Source organism: Ambystoma mexicanum, chromosome 4q, assembly GCF_040938575.1.
Source record: "Ambystoma mexicanum isolate Mex_15411 chromosome 4q, UKY_AmexF1_1, whole genome shotgun sequence".
Lineage (NCBI taxonomy): Eukaryota > Metazoa > Chordata > Amphibia > Caudata > Ambystomatidae > Ambystoma > Ambystoma mexicanum.
Window position 1 is genome coordinate 1315792703 of NC_090928.1, and position 17380 is coordinate 1315810082.

At 53.3% G+C, this 17380-nt stretch overlaps 1 protein-coding gene across 1 annotated transcript in view; it reads right to left on the reverse strand.

The window, feature by feature from the left end:
- The window catches only part of LOC138467406 (zinc finger protein 850-like), a 451188-nt gene that overhangs the window by 325247 nt on the left and 108561 nt on the right, over positions 1-17380 (reverse strand). The gene's annotated exons all lie outside the window — the stretch shown is intronic.

The following is a 17380-nucleotide window of genomic DNA, read 5'->3' on the forward strand; positions in this document are numbered from 1 at the left end:
CCTGGAAGTCAGCCTGGGATTTATCCTGTGCCAGGTCAGGTGCCACAATGGGCTGGTCCAACAAGGGCTGAGCTGGGATGGTCTCAGCCACGTTTCCCTCAACCATGGGGGGGGCATGGGTGTCCCTGATTGGCAATCCACACATGGGGGTATAGGGGCACCCTGCACATCCCAGCCACGTCCCCTACCGTGCCCACCACGTCCACCTCTTGAAGGTCGGCCACCTTTGCCTCCCTTACCGCTTGCTCGTCTCCCAACCATGGCACTGATGTTGTTGTGCGTATGGGACGAGAAGTAAACAATTGTCCTGGGCAATTGGGGGTCAAAGGGGTAGGGTACTAGATGGAATTCGTACTCTAGTGCTTTAGCAAGGCTGTCTGTGACTCCTGGGGGAAGATGACGGGTCACGTAACGCACAGGCAGCCCAAAAACAAAAATGAACGTGCACGCAACCCCTCGTAGACCACGTGCGTGGAAAAATGAACCCGCACTACGCTGTGGCACCCAGAAACACAAAAATAAGCGTACGCGTAATACACGCAGCCTACAATGACCTCTGAAGGGGTACGCGACACACGGGGCAAGCACAGTTGCTAAGTACGTGCGGAACTCACCGTCTGCCTGGAAAAATAACGTGAAAAATACACGCGTGTGCGCATTGGCAACACCCCCACCAAAAGAAGAATTGTACACTGTCTGAGGAGACAGGACAAAAGGAGAAGTGAACGCTGTTTTAGGAAACAGGCCCAAAAAATGAAGAAAGCTGTCAGAGGTAACAGGGAGTACGAACTTGAAACGCTGTGAAGTAATCGCGTGTGAACCGACAAGAAGTACAGAATTCACCCACTCGCTCTCCACAAAAAGCACATACAAGAAAATGGCGTTCTACACGTACCTTTTAAACCGGCCCACACGTACACATCACTTACGCGTGTACGCACCCTTTCCTCCAATTACACGCGCTGACACTCGGACGTGCAGTTTTTCCACGTGTGCTCTGTCATCACGTGCTATGAGGGAAACACCTGCGCGCGTCACCTCACAGACACGCTTACGCGCTAAGGGCCTTTGGTCCAATGAAATCGTGTATGTGTGCTGATGCGCTTATGCGCTAAGGCCCTTTCCTCGAATTACACGCTGACGTGAAAGATTTTCACGTGCCAAATCACTCCGTATCAAGCTGGCCACTCGTACACACACGGAAGACCACGCTCCTGCCCAGAAGGCCGAAATACTGCCCCCCAGAGCCCCGAGCACGCTCCCACCTGCCATCTGCTGCTGCCTGACTGCCTGCTGCCCACGTGCCCTGCTATTTGCTGCCTGCACATCAGCCAGGGGTGCAGTTGCTGTGACCACCCCTGCTGGAACCAAAGACTCCCGACTGAGATACCATCGCTCCACAGCCCAGCCCCAGGACCCAATTGCCCACCCACACCTGCCTCTGGGGTTGCCATGTCGGGCACTACACCATCAGGCAGCACTGGCAACCCCCAGCCAGAGAGGCAGAGGGCCACCAGCTTCACTGCCACCGAAGTTGGTGTCCTGGTGGAGCAAGTCCTGGGGCAGTACGATGCCCTCTTCGGAAGTTTGCGCGCCGACAAGGAAGGACGGACCAGGATTTGGACGGACACCATGACTGCCATCAATGCGGAGGGGTTGGCAGTCCGCGACTTCCAACATGTCAAGAAGCGCTGGGAGGACTTCAGGTCCAGGACCCTCAACAAGGCCCGGCGCCTCTTGAAGGCAGCGGATGCTAAGGGGCGCCGGGGCCACCTGTCGAAACATCAACTGAGGGTCCTGGAACGCATATCCCTAGTGCTCCACGTCCAGGTCCTTGAGAGCCAGACCCGTCTGGAGTCGAGCGGTAAGTGTACATGCATACTGATTGGAAGTTGTGCGTGTGGTGGTGTGCCAGTAGTGTGCAGGTTGCACATATGGTTTTGTAGGGCCATGTATGGATGTGTATGTACAGGGCCGTGAGGCTAACACATGCGAGTCCTCTCATGTGTGAGACACATGGAAATGCAGATGTGTGAGCACACATGTTTGAATGACTGTGTATGTAAGTTGGCATGGTTGTGGTGTCACACATGTATGTTGGTTCCAGCTGCATGTATCTGCACCGTGTACATGTGCATGTGTGTGTATTTGACAAGGGTGCAACAGTGATGCAACATGGATGCATGTGACACTGATATGTAGAAGGCTGATTGCCAGATGTGACATGGATGCCGATCTCATCACTGCGACAGTTGGTGGAGGTGTACAAATGCATGTAAGTGTGGTGGCGTGTGTGCATGTCTAGTACACTCCCTGTGTTTCATGTGATGTCTGGCGCACCTTTGCCTGCTGATGCTGTTGTATGTGTATGGATGGTACTGGCCGTTGTGATATGGCTGTGGAATAGCTCATGTGTGTGAGTTGAAATGACATGTGTGTTGGGGATTGTGATGCCATGTCTGAAGTTTGACACTGCCACTCATGTGGAACTGTCATGTGTGTATCAGTCCATTGTACAGTGCCCTGATGCCTGTCTCCTATCTCTCCCTGTCTGCAGCATCAACTGATGAAGAGGGCAGAGAGGGTGCTGTGGAGCACAGCGGCGGGGATCCCACCGCCAGCCGGAGACGCAAGGCCCGGCTCCCCTCCCAGGTTGTCATCTCGTCGGGGAGTGAGGAGTCCGGTGCCGCGTCCCAGGCCGCAGCTGCCGAGGGTAAGTCCAATAGGCAGAGGTCGGAGTTGGACTCCTCGGCAACAGAAGGGGCAGCTGAGACCCCACAGGGTCCAACGGAGGAAGATAGCACAGAGTCATCCAGGTTGGTGGGGGGTTTGGTGGAGGAGGAGGCCGTTCAAGGGAGAGAGACGGGGTCTGGAGGTGGGTATTTCACTGGTGCTAGTGGTGCAGTGCAGGGGCAGGAGGCAGCACAGGCCACCGCGGAGGTGCCTGTGTGTAATCCTGTCCCCGATCCTGTGACTGCATCATCCCGCACCAGCAGGGATGCCTACGTCCAGACCCGTTTTCAGGGAGGGGATCCACTTACAACAACTGGCCTTCCTCTCCCTGTGGACGTGGCTATCCGGGACCGGGTTGAGCCTGTCCTGGGTGGGGTGGCGTTGCGTCAACGGGCCATGCGAGGTGACCTACAGTCTTTTCATGAGGAGACTGCACGTCTTTTCGGATGGCTTGTTGACCGCGTTGACCTACTGGGACAGCTCACCAGGCCGGATTCCTCTGTTTTCTGGACCTTGTTCCGACCCCCTCCTCAACTGAACCCCCTATGCCCCAGTCGTCCTCCATGTCATCTTCCCACCCATGTATCACCTGGGCACCCTGTGGAGCTGCCTCTGACCCTGTGGCCAGGCTGGTGGAGGACACATCCCTGCCACAGTCGGGAGTCGGACGTCCAGTAGGGGTGGCCACCTCAACAATTGCACCCCAGACGGAGGATGTGCAGGCAACAACAGCCAGGGCACAGGCAGAGGCACAGCAGCAGCAGCAACAAGGTGGGAGCCATCATGGCTCGGGGCCTTCGACATCGGAGGAGCAGGCATCGGCCAGAGGGCAGGAGGACCCAGGATTGGAAGTGTCTTCCGTGTGGCAGTGGTTAGGCCATGCTATAGATGCGGAGCAGCAGTGGGCAGAAGAGGTACGGCTCACGATGGTCAGGGCGGAGAATTCCATGCGGAGGGCCCTGAGCCGGGCCGAGTGCCTCGAGGCAATTCGCAGGGAGTTGGAGGAGAACATGTCGTCGTCCCTGCGAACCCTCGGGGCCATGGAAGAGGACCACCTCCAGGACATTGAGCAGGAGTTCGATGATGCCCTGGCCCGGGACATCCAAAAGTGAGCCGTCGGACTGGCCTGCTGCCCTTGTAAATAGTTTTTAGAGTTAGGTTTCCTTTTCATTTTCCTTTTATTTGTGGTCAATGGACAATGCCACCCAAATTTGTATATAGTTATATTTTTAGGTAGTTAGGTAGGTTTCATTTGTTTGGTTGGGATCATGGACCCTTTATATCCTTGGACAATGGATTGTATATAGTTTCATCATGTATTCATTTTTTTTAATTTTTTTATTATGAACATGAAGCAATGGAGTTTTATTTTTACATTTCCTTTGGATTTGCGTTGTTGGAGGGTGACTTTGGACTGTTTTTCTTTCAAATTTTTTTGGATTGGTTATCATTTTCATTCAATCATCTTTTTCACATACTTTTCATTTCATATTTCATATTTTGGTATGCTTTCATTTCATTTTTGATTTCATGTACATAATACATTTTCATTTTTTAAGTTCAATGTGTGGGATTCGCTCATTGGGTTGATGCATGTGAAATGCAATGCCAACCAGTGTATGTGTGTGACGGACATGTGTTCATGTACATAGTTGGCTTTTGGTTTGTGTCATGAGATCAGCATTTCACTGCTGGGGGTGCAAGGGGACATGAGTGGGGGCCTGCCACCATGTGCCCTGCACTGCTGGGGGGTGGGGGTGCAAGGGGACATGAGTGGGGGCCTGCTGGCAGGTGCCCTGCACTGCTGGGGGGTGGGGGTGCGAGGGGACATGAGTGGGTGCCTGCTGGCAGGTGCCCTGCACTGCTGGGGGGTGGGGGTGCAGGGGGACATGAATGGGACATGAGTGGGGGCCTGCTGCCAGGTGCCCTGCACTGCTGGGGGTGCAAGGGGACATCAGTGGGGGCCTGCTGGCAGGTGCCCTGCACTGCTGGGGGGTGCGGGTGCAAGGGGACATGAGTGGGGGCCTGCTGGCAGGTGTCCTGCACTGCTGGGGGGTGGGGGTGCAGGGGGTCATGCGTTGGTGATCAGTAGTGCAAGGTGACATGTGGCTTGGCTGTGGGGCATGCCCATGGTGGATGGGCTGCCTGCGGGACATGACCAGGGGTGCAGGGTAGTCCCCTGTGGTGTGGGCTGCCTGCAGGGGCCGTGGAGGGTGTAGAGGGAACACCTGGGAGGACCCACACTGCCAATTCACATGTAGGAATCCCCGGCACCCCCGAAATACATGTACCCTGCTGAAATCGCGTGTGAGACTTCCCGCGAACCCCAGGAATACACGTACCCTGCTCGCACAGGGCCCTTTCGCGTGTGAGACTTCCCGCAAACCCCAGTAATACACGTACCCCGCTCGCACAGGGCCCTTTCGCGTGTGAGATTTCCCGCGAACCCCAGGAAAACACATACCCCGCTCGCACAGGACCCTTTCGCGTGTGAGACTTCCCGCAAACCCCAGTAATACACGTACCCCGCTCGCACAGGGCCCTTTCACGTGTGAGACTTCCTGCGAACCCCAGGAATACACGTACCCCGCTCGCACAGGGCCCTTTCACGTCTGAAACTTCACGGGAACCCCAGGAATATTGGCCCTGTGCGAGCGGGGTATGTGTATTCCTGGGGTTCGTGGGAAGTCTCACACGCAATTTCAGTAGGGTACGTGTATTACGGGGTTTGCGGGAAGTTTCACACACGAAAGGGCCATGTGCGAGCGGGGTACGTGTATTCCTGGGGTTCGCGGGAAGTCTCACACGCGAAAGGGCTCTGTACAAGCGGGGTACGTTTATTCCTGGGGTTCGCGGGAAGTCTCACACGCGATATCAGCAGGGTACGTGTATTTCGGGGGTGCCGGGGAGTCCTACACGTGAATTGGCAGTGTGGGTCCTCCCAGGTGTTCCCTCTACACCCTCCACAGCCCCTGCAGGCAGCCCACACCACACGGGACTACCCTGCACCCCTGGTCATGTCCCGCAGGCAGCCCATCCATCATGGGCATGCCCCACAGCCAAGCCACATGTCACCTTGCACTACTGATCACCAACGCATGACTCCCTGCACCCCCACACCCCAGCAGTGCAGGGCACCTGCCAGCAGGCCCCCACTCATGTCCCCTTGCACCCCCACCCCCCAGCAGTGCAGGGCCCCTGCCAGCAGGCCCCCACTCATGTCCCACTCCTGTCCCCCTGCACCCCCTCCCCCCAGCAGTGCAGGGCACCTGCCAGCAGGCCCCCACTCATGTCCCCTTGCACCCCCACACCCCAGCAGTGCAGGGTACCTGCCAGCAGGCCCCCCACTCATGTCCCCTTGCACACCCACACCCCAGCAGTGCAGGGCACCTGCCAGCAGGCCCCCACTCATGTCCCCTTGCACCCCCACCCCCCAGCAGTGCAGGGCACCTGCCAGCAGGCCCCCACTCATGTCCCCTTGTACCCCCACCCCCCAGCAGTGCAGGGCACCTGCCAGCAGGCCCCCACTCATGTCCCACTCATGTCCCCCTGCCCCCAGGTCATGACGATCATCAATCGTGGCCCTTATGGCCAGCCTCCCCAGCCTAAAGACCCAACCAAGTATTGCATCCACCCACATAGAAAAGGCAATTACATGATACAACCCCAATGGCAAGTATGTAAATGAACACATGTCCGTCACACACACACAATGGGTGCAAGTGAATGTGAAAACCCATATCATGACATGCATGAAACCAATGAGCTAATAACACACATCGAAGTATGAAGAAAAATATGTATTAAACACAACATGAATGTAATCAAAATCCAGCACACAACAATGGGAATGATAAAAGAAAAGCTGCATGTACGTAAAAGAATTAAAAAAAGAGAATCATAATCCAAAGTAATCCAAAAGAAATGGTGTCCAAAGTCACAGTCCAACAAAGCAAATCCAAGGGAAAAAAGAAAGTGAAAATCATTGCTCCATGGTGAAAATAAAAAAAGAAGAGAACAATCCAATGGTGAACTATGTACAGATGAACAATCCAGGGTCCATTAGCCCAAAAGATGAAATAAAAACTATCAAAAATACTACCTAATATAAAACTATATACAAAAACGTGGTGCATTGTCCAAGCACAACCAAAATAAAGAAAAAACGAAAGGAAACCTAACACTATCTAACTATATACAATGGCGGCTGGCAAGTCCAGCGGCTCACTCTGTGGTGTCCCGGGCCAGGGCATCATCAAACTCCATGTCTATTTGCCGGAGGCAGGACTCTGTCCTGGCCCCGAGGTCTCGCAGGGAGGCACTCATGGCCTGTTCCAACTCCCTGCGAGTTGCCTCGAGGCACTCTGCCCGCCTCAAAGCCCGACGCATGGAGAACTCCGCCCTGACCATGGTGAGCCGCGCCTCTTCCGCCTGCCGCCGCTCCGCACCTATCTGCTGGCCCAACCGGTGCCACACGGAAGACACTCCCATTCCTGGGTCCTCCTGCCCTCTGGCCGATGCCTGCCCCTATAATGTTGATGTCCCCGAGCCATCATTGCTCCCACCTAGAGCCTGCTCCTGCTGCTGCTGTCCATGTGACGTATCTGATGGTGCCTGCACATCTCCATCAGCTGGTCTCCAGTTGTGGTGTCCACCCCTGCTGGGCTGCCGACTCCCGACTGTGGCAGGGATGTGAGCTCCACCGAGCTGGCTGTGTTGGTCGGGCCAGGTCCACAGGGGGCCCTGGTGGAATCTGGGCCGGAAGACGGTGTGGCGAACGACTGGCACATAGTCTCCACAGAGGAGGAGAGGTCTGCCAGAGTGCGCGACACATGTAGGAACCCACCAACCAGGACGGAGCCCATACGTTCGTGGGACCCCTCGTCCGCAGGTAGTGGAGAGGCAGATGACATGGCACTCTCCCCTACCTGCGCACTGGCCTGGGACGGGGCCTCCCTGCTTGTGCATGGTGGTGCAGTCACAGGGTCAGGGACAGCGACATGCACAGGCCCCTCCGCGGTGACCTGTGCGGCCTCCTGACCCTTGCCCTGGACTGCACCACTTGCACCAGTGGTACTACCCCCACCAGGCCCCATGTGCGGCTCAGTAGCGGGCTCCTCCTCCTCTGTGGAGACCACCAACCTGGATGTCTCCACACTGTCTTCCGCCATTGGAAGCCCCTGTCGGGGCTCACCCGGCCCTTCTGCCACAGCCGTTGTGGCAGACGCAGCACCAGCCCCCTCGTTCCCAGATGATGCCAATTCCTGGGAGGGTGGCTGGGCCTTGCGTCGTCGGCCAGTGGAGGCATCCCCGCCGCTTGGCTCCACAGCGCCGTCTCCGCCCTCTTCTTCACTTGACGCTGCATAGAGGGAGACATAGACCACAAGCATCAGGGTACAGTACAAAATACCCTAGACAGGAAGCAATAACACATGAGTGGCACTGTCAAATGTCACTTCCATCCTGTCATTCCACAACACATGGGTGAATGCACACAACACACATGCAGAAACAGTCCTGGCGCCTGCAATCAACATCAACATCCATGTAGAAGGGCCCCTGTAAACCAAGATGTTGCCTTCAAAGTCACATGCATCCATGGCGTTTCAAAGTCACACACACACTTCTCAGGCACACACACACACTTCACAGGCCCACACACACACACATGTGCACCATACATGTACATGACATCAGCACCCATTCATCACCCCCCCTTCATGTCCAGGAACAGAGACAGCCATGCTTTCATGTGTGCATTCTGCATAGAGCTCCCCATATTGCATTAAAACACATGCACCAACCATGTGGTTCACACATAACTGGTCTCACATGCATGACCATGATGTCCCTGCACACACACATCCATACATGGCCTATGTCACACATACAGGCAAGCATCAGACTACCAGCACACTGCAACATGCCCTGTCTCACACAGCAATGCTTGGCCACTTACTGATCAACTCCGGACGGGTCTGCCTCCGAAGGATCTGGGTGTGGAGCGCTGGGCCTACACGTTCCAGGACCCTCATCTGGATGTTACTCATGCGTGCCCGGCCCCATGTGCTTGATGTCGCTGGTTGCCACCCCCTCCGCGTTGATGGCAACCACTACGTCATCCCAGATCCTCTCTCGTCCTTCCTTGTTGCCGCATGATGTTCCGAAGAGGGCATCATAATGCCTCAGGACATGCTCCACCAGGACACCAAATTCGGTGGCAGTGAAGCTGGTGGCCCTCTGCCTCGCTGGCAGGTGGTTGCCAGTGGTGCCAGATGGAGATGTGCCCAACATGGCAACCCCAGAGGTAGGAGTGGGTGGGCAACTGGGTCCTGGGGCTGGGCTGTGGAGCGATGGTATCCCAGTCGGGAGTCTTCTGTTCCAGCAGGGGTGGACACAGCAACTGGAACCCTGCATATGGCTGATGTGCAGGCACCGAATAGCAGGACACGTGGGCAGCAGACAGTCAGGCAGCAGCAGATGGCAGGTGGGAGCGTGCTCGGGGCTCTGGGGGGCAGGAAAATGGCCTTCAGGGCAGGAGCGTGGTCTTCCGTGTGTGTATGCGTGGCCAGCTTGATACGGAGTGATTTGGCACGTGAAAAATGTGCATGTCAGCGTGTAATTCGAGGAAAGGCCCTTAGCGCGTAAGCACCTGTACGCGATTCCATTGGACCAAAGGCCCTTAGCGCGTAAGCTCGTCTATGACGTATCGCGCACGGGCGTTGCCCTTTCGCATGTAAAACTTCATGCGAACCCCAGGAATACATGTACCCCACTCGCAAAGGCCCTTTCACGTGTGAAACTTCCCGCGAACCGCCGAAATACACGTACCCGGATCCAATCACGTGTGAGACTTCCCACGAACCCCCGTAATACACGTACCCTGCTTAAATCGCGTGTGAAACTTCCCGCGAACCCCAGGAATACACGTCCCCCACTTGCACAGGCCCATTCGCGTGTGAAACTTCACGCGCACCCCCGGAATAAACATACCTGGATACTATCGCGTGTGGAACTTCCCACGCACCCCTGAAATACACGTAACTGGATCCTATGGCGTGTGAAACTTCCCGCGCACCCCTGTAATACACGTACCCCACTCGCACAGGGCCTATCGCGTGTGAAACTTCCCGCGCACCCCTGTAATACACGTATCCCATTCGTACAGGGCTTATCGCGTGTGAAACTTCCCACCACCCCAGAAATACACGTACCCCACTCGCACAGGGCCAATGGCGTGTGAAACTTCCCGCGAACCCCCGAAATACACATAGCCGGATCCTATCGTGTGTGAAACTTCCCGCGCACCCCTGTAATACACGTACCCTACTCGCACAGGGCCTATCGCGTGTGAAACTTCCCGTGCGCCCCTGTAATACATGAACCCCACTCACACAGGGCCTTTCGCGTGTGAAACTTCCCGCGCACCCCAGAAATACACGTACCCCACTCGCACAGGGCCAATCGCGTGTGAAACTTCCCGCGAACCCCCGAAATACACGTACCTGGATCCTATCGCATGTGAAACTTCCCGCGCACCCCTGTAAAACACGTACCCCACTCGCACAGGGCCTATCGCGTGTGACACTTCCCGCGCACCCCAGAAATACGCGTACCCAGATCCTATCGCGTGTGAAACTTCCCGTGCACCCCTGTAATACACATACCCCACTCGCACAGGGCCTATCGCGTGTGAAACTTCCTGCGCACCCCAGAAATGCATGTACCCCACTCGCACAGGGCCAATCGCGTGTGAAACTTCCCGCTCACCCCCGAAATATACGTACCCCGATCCTATCGCGTGTGAAACTTCACGTGCACCCCAGTAATACACGTTCCCCACTTGCCGTGTGGCGACCCTGTATACTGGCCCTGGGTTAGCGCAGCCCTTTGCGCTGGATTGGGGATTTTGATGGCTTTTCCTTGCGCAAGGGGCATTCTTGGGGGCGTACCTGGTGCTGCTGCAGGGTCGCTGCGCCACGGCTGCTTTTGGTAGCTAAAATCCATGAATATGCTGTGCGCGGAAATTGATTTTAGCGCACGCGGCTGGCGCAGATGTTCGCATGCGCACACTGTGCGCCAGCCGCGTGCGCCACTTGTGCGCGAAATTCTATGAATTACCCCCAGAATGTTTTTTCCCTTTGCAAATTTTGCCTGATTTAGCATGGCACATTGAGACATGTTTTGACAAATCGTTAGTAATGATTATATAATGATAAGAGGAGAGATTGTGAAACCAGATAGTATGGAGAAGCCTGGTTTGTTATCATTATGGAATCATTACCCATCATTAGAGAATCATTGGCCATTGTTAGAGAATCATTACCCATTTAGGGATCCAGTTATCCATCATTCATTCTGATGAGTAGTGACATTAGATTATCCACATTATTCTGCCACTTTGTATGCATTTGTATTTGTTATAGGATGAGGCCTGTTATATTTGAAGTGCCATGTAGAGACATGTAGCGACACGTTATATTTGTAGAGATATGTTGTTATGTATTATGTATGCATTGTAGAGAGACACGTATGAGTGTGCACTTAGAATATGCATGAAGTCTGCATATAGATAGTGCTTCGGTTTGAGTGAGTGAATGTGCTGAGCACTATAGAGAATGCATTTGGCAGGCTCCTAAGCCATCCTGAATGAAGCCATTCAGAAGCTGTTCGTTCTGCAGGGAAGTTGTTATGAGTTACAGTGTACAATTATGCGTAAACAGTTGCTTGGCAGACAGATAACATGAACCTTTGTCCGAGTGGAGAAGGCATTGTGCCTTATCAGCCTTGGGCTGGTGCTTCGCAGACAGAGGGAAGGTGGGGGTAGGCAGCGCAATGGAGGGAGAAGAGTTTGGCTCGCAGAGACATGAGGAGAGAGGGATTTGAATGGAGAAATATGAGGAGATGGTGTTTTGTACCGCAGGCTGACAGAAGATATGGTATAGATATGTAGAAAATGTCACATTGACCAGACCACGCAGTGATTGAAAAGTACAAGTACATGCATCACAGACATTCAGGCACTGCTCACATTTAGAAATGCTGACAGACCGAAAGAGAGGCATTTTAGCTTAGAGGGACGAGTGTAACCATGGATATTTATTTTATTTTATTTATTTGCATTTGTGAAGCGCGCATGCAGCCCATAAGGCATCGAGGTGCTGTTACCAAAAATGAAGGACTTATGATTTACAGATAGGTGACCAAAGGTCTCATGGTTGCACAGATGCAGGAAATGACATTTGCATATTCATATTAGTGAGAGGCAATTTAAACAAAGAGCCTGGTTTTGATAGCTTTGCGAAAAGCTTGGTGTGACTCGATCAATCTTAAGTGGGGTGGCAGTGCGTTCCAGTGCATAGCTGCCTGGGTGGGGAAGCTGGAGCCACCAGCGCGCACCTTGCGTGTCGCGGGCATCACAATCGTGTTGGCATAACACGATCTTAAGGGTCTTGTGGCAGTGTGCTTGGTAATTCTGTGTGTCAGGTAGGGAGGGGCAAGTTCGTAACTAGCTGCAATTTGGCAATGTTTTTGTTGGAGGTCCCAACGAGAAAGGCATTGCAGTAGTCTAGCCTTGACCCGATAATTGCCCTGGCAATGGTGAGGCAGTTATGGTGGGCCAGGAAGGGCCTGGCAGCATTGAGGACTTTGGAGTAGTAGGCTGAGGAGGCAGCAATGGCATTGACCTGTCTGTCCATGGACAAATCAGAGTCCAGGTAGACTCTGAGTGTCTTAACGTGGTTGGAGACCTTGATGGGAATGTTGTCGATGTTGAAGGAGGCGTACTGATCTCCGAGGTTGCCCAGTGTGAAGGGTGACCCTATGACAAGTAGTTCCGTTTTTTCACTGTTGAGGCAGAGCCAGTTCTCTGCCATCCATGATTGGATGGTAGAGTAGATGGTGGTGAGGGTTTTGGTATCTGCTAGGTAGTCACCCGTGAGAGGGATAAGTACCTGTGTGTCATCCGCATAATTTGTATATGAGATGCCAAGGGAGTCGAGGATGCTGAACAGGGGCCTCGTAAAGAGGTTGTATAGCGTGGGCGCGATACAGGAGCCCTGAGGAACACCACAAGTGATGAGGCTGGAAGTGGCGGACGCTGAGTCAGAAAAGACTTTCATGGCCCTTTCTTGGAGAAAGGAGGTGATCCATTGACAAGCTTTGGTGGAGAAGTTAGCTCGGGTGGCTAGATGGTGGCACAGAGTGTTGTGGTCAACCAGGTCAAAGGCAGTGGAAAGATCCAGGAGCAATAGTAGAGCAGGTTTGCCTGCATCTCTAAGATCGTCCATTTGGTTCTTTAAGTCTAGGAGGGCTGTTTCGGTGCTGTGTCGTGGGCGGAAGCCAGATTGCCGCAGGCCGAGGAGACGGTTATCTTCCAGGAACTGTTGGACTTGCAGGTATGCTGCTTTGTCCAGGATTTTGAGCAGAAATGGTACAGTGGTGATGGGTCTGTAATTCCCTGGGACAGATGGGTCGAGCAAAGGTTTTTTAAGGAGAGGGCGTACCCAGGCTTCCTTGAGTCCAGAAGGAACATGGCCTGACTGGAAGGAGGAGTTAATAAAAGCTGTTAGGAAGGGGGCTAGGGTAGGTGCCGAGTCTTTGATGAGGCTGGCTGGGCAGGCATCACCCTTGCAGTTGGATGGTTTAATGGACTTGAGCAGGGCGATGACCTCTGGCTCAGTGGTATCTTTGAAGTCAAATAGTGGGGAGGAGGTGGTCTTGGTGGGTGGTTCAGCGCGCAGGTTCGCAATGAGGCTGGAAAGGGCTTTTTGGTGGCCGTGAATATTAGTTTGGAGAGTGTTAAGCTTCTCTAGCATGGCAGATTGAATACTATTACACCACTTGTCGTCTTTGATGACTGATGGGGGGAGCAGAAGATTTTTCCAGTTCCCTAAAAATGGTGAATAGCTCCTTAGACCAAGACTTGGCGTCATGAATCCTAGCGTTGAAGGAAGCAGCTTTAGCTAAAGTGATGTTAGTTTTGTAGGATTTGGAGATGGCTTTGAATTTCAGTTTGGTGGCTTCAGAGGGGTTGGCTTTCCATGTGGAGAGGGCAATCCTCTTTTGCGCGCGTTGGTCAAGGAGTTCTTTGGAGAACCACGAGTTAGCATGTTTGGCTTTTTTTAAGGGTCAGTGGAGCGATGGCGTCCACGGCTGATATGATGACATCCTTGAAGGTGTTAGCTAAAGTTTCAGGGTTATTGGAGGACGGGGCCTGCAAGGCAGTGTTGAGAAGGTAGGGTGCTAAGTTCTCGACTGTGAGTAGGCGTGAGCTCCTTGCGTAGGTGGCCGGGCAAGGTGGTGGAGGTGAGAGGGGCCCTTTCTTAGTTCCAATGTTGAATTGAATATAGTGGTGGTCGGACCAAGGGATGGGGGTGTTGGCGGTGATGAGTAAGGAGCAGTTGTGATGACTGATCCAGTCAAGGGTACGGTCTTTTATATGAGTAGGGTCAGATATAGATTGCGTGAAAGCCAGGTTGGATAACGCGTTCTTGAGGGATTTGGCAGGGGTATCCTTAGGGTCTTTGAGCCCTAGGTTGAGGTCTCCCAGGAGTATAACCTGTGAAGTCTTTTTGATGTTGTTAGACAGTGCAGAAATAAGGGTGTCCTGGAAGTCGATACATGGGCCTGGGCGTCTGTAAACAATGTGCATGGTTATGGTGCAGTTGGGGGAGACATTCATTTTTAGTAAGAGGTAGTCGCTATTGTTGTCTAGCGATCCTTCAATTTCTATAATGGCCAAGGTTTCCCTGGCAATAAGGGCCAAACCCCCAGATGGAATAGCCAGAGATAATGCTGGACCTGAACTCTTGTTTAGCCAGGTTTCAGTAAGGATGAGGAGGTCAAGGTTGTCCTTAATGAGCAAGTCGTGGATGTCTGGGGCGTGGGCGGGTATGGAGCGGGCATTGAGCAGAGCGCAGATGAGTGTGTAGGCAGTGGGGGGCGTAGAGGTGTGTGGGCTAGCCGCTGAGAAGGGTGGCTCAGGTGTAGTAACTGGTATGGAATCAGAGATGATCAAAGGGGCTACAGCATGGTCATTGAGCATTGAGACAACAATTGGAACAGCATCAACAACTGTGGTCGTGGGGGCATGAGCATTTAACATTGCAACAGCTTTGGGCATAGCATCTACAACTGTGGTCATGGGGGCATGAGCATTTAGCAGTGAGGCAGCACTGGAATTGGGCATGGCTGGTACTGCGGAGTCAATGTTATTATTGGGCTCAGTGTTCGTTGAGCCTTGGTTGGCGGTGCGAGTAGAGATGATCTGACGTTGCGTGACTACCATGTACAGGGTGGCCCTTGGGTTAATGTTGGCCTTGGTGGCGTGGCACAGGTGGTGTGGGGGAGGCTGGCATCTCAAGCCTACCCTGGTATTGCGGTATCCCAAAGTGGGTGTATAGGTGTTAGGGATAGAGGGGTGGGTGCACGACCGAAGTCGTGCATTTCTATAATCATGGTGCGCATAGATGTGGCCTGGAGAGCCCTGAGGGAGGGGTACGGCAGGCGGGCGTTGTGGCTGGAGGCCTTACCTTGTTCTAGCCGGCAAGTGTATGTGGGCGCCATCCACGACGTCGAGCAGCGGAGAGCTGCAGAGAGATAGCGAGGCCTTGTCCTCTGGCCTTCGCCGTGTGGTGGCTTTGCCTGGCGGCCGTCTTCCTCTCCCTTTAAGGCGGGGGAGGAGGGGCTGCAGGCTCCGGTGCGTGAGTCAGCTGGGCCGTTGCCAAGGAGCGTAGACAGTACTCCCGGGTGGTGTGTATTGCGGCAGGAGCCGCGTGTTCCTCAATGGCGGCAGGGGCCCGTTCTCCGATGTGGGAAGAGTTGGTGCTGCTAAGTGTCCATGAAGAAATCTCTCGCAGCGGAGCAGCAGAGAGATAGCAAGGCCTTGTCCTCTGGCCTTCGCCGTGTGGCGGCTTCGCCTGGTGGCCGTCCTCCTCTCCCTTTAAGGCGATATGGATATGTCATTGAACAGTATAATGAGAGGTGAGGCTTTGGGAGTTTCTATTTGTTGGAGATGGAGTTTTGGATGGAGCTGCTCTCTGAGAGATCGAGAGACGTTTGGATGACTCGGAGATCGAGGGAACATTGGGGAAGCATTCTGAGCAGAGCTGATGAGCTCTGGCAGGGATCTGGCAGAGAGAGGCCTGGCCCCGCCTGACTGGCTGGTTGCAGAGTTAGTGGGAGAGGACAGACAGAGCAAAACAGAGAAAAAGGGGAGTATTGCTGAATAAGACACGTGCATGGGGAATAAGAACAGACACTCACACAGAGGTATAGATGGGGTAATCAGACAGGGTTTGTCTTAGAGAGTGTGAAGTATGGTGTGGAATGGAGAAGAATGTTGTGGACTGGAGTTATTAGATTGCTTGCATTAGAAGCCTGTAAGGCTTATAGTTATTGCATTGCATGGTAGATTTGCACCAAAAGCATAGAAGGTGCAAGTTCGAGATTTCCATTATAGTAGTGTTTGCATCATGTATTGCTATGTATCAATAAAAGTGTTTCTATTGTTGAATCGATTCATTTGTTTTCTTTGTGTCTTAGGTAAGTGTGTCCATAGGAGTAATCTAGGAGTAACACAGTGCACAAAGGCCCTGAGATACAAGAGCAGGGGGGGGGCATAGTGATCCACACCCCCGAGGTAGATTTGGTGCACTTTCCACACTTTCCGGGGAGAAGTGATGTCATCCCATGATTCCTCACAGTATGCACACCACAGGGATTCGTCCTTCATCAGGTGGGGAGTCCCTCCCTATGAGATCATCCCACATATTACCACCCCTAGGGGGTCTATTGGGGAGCGGTCTCACCTCCCTAGCCTCATAGGAAGCGTTCCCCCCTCTGGGGAGAAGTGACATCATCCCATGATTCATCACAGTATGCACACCACTGGGATTAGTCCTTGATCAGGTGGGGAGTCCCTTCCTATGAGGTCCTCCTGCTTATTACCACCCCTAGAGGGTCTATTGGGGAGCGGCCTCACCCCCCCTAGCCTCATAGGGAAGGGCTTCCCCTCTGTGGAGAAGTGACATCATCCCATGATTCGTCACAGTATGCACACCTCTGGGATTAGTCCTTGATCAGGTGGGGAGTCCCTCCCTATGTGAACCTCCCGCATATTACAACCCCTAAAGAGTCTATTGGGCAGCGGCCTCACCTCTCTAGGCTCATAGGGAAGAGATCCCCTTCTGGGGAGAAGTGACATCATCCCATGAATCGTCACAGTATGCACACCACTGAGATTAGTCCTTGATCAGGTGTTGAAAAAGTCACGTTTTGAGGGGTGTGCGAATTGGAGAAACGAACATAAAACTGAAATAAAGACCGCCACCACGCTACTGTAAACAAATAAAATCGCCTCTGTTCCAGGAAGTTTACCCCGGATCAAAGGCAGAAAAAATAAATTGATTCAACATACAAATGGAGACCGTACTAATTTATTTTAAGCACAACACATTTAGCTGAAGTTCAATGTTCTTAAATCACCATTTCAGTCAGTTAATGAACAAACGTGGGTTGGCGGGAGGAGAAGAGTGTTCACCTAGAGATAGGCAATAACGTAATGCACTAGAGGGGATCATGAGGAGAAGAGTGTTCCACTTGAGATATGCAATAGTGTAATGCACTAGAGGGGATCCTGAGGAGA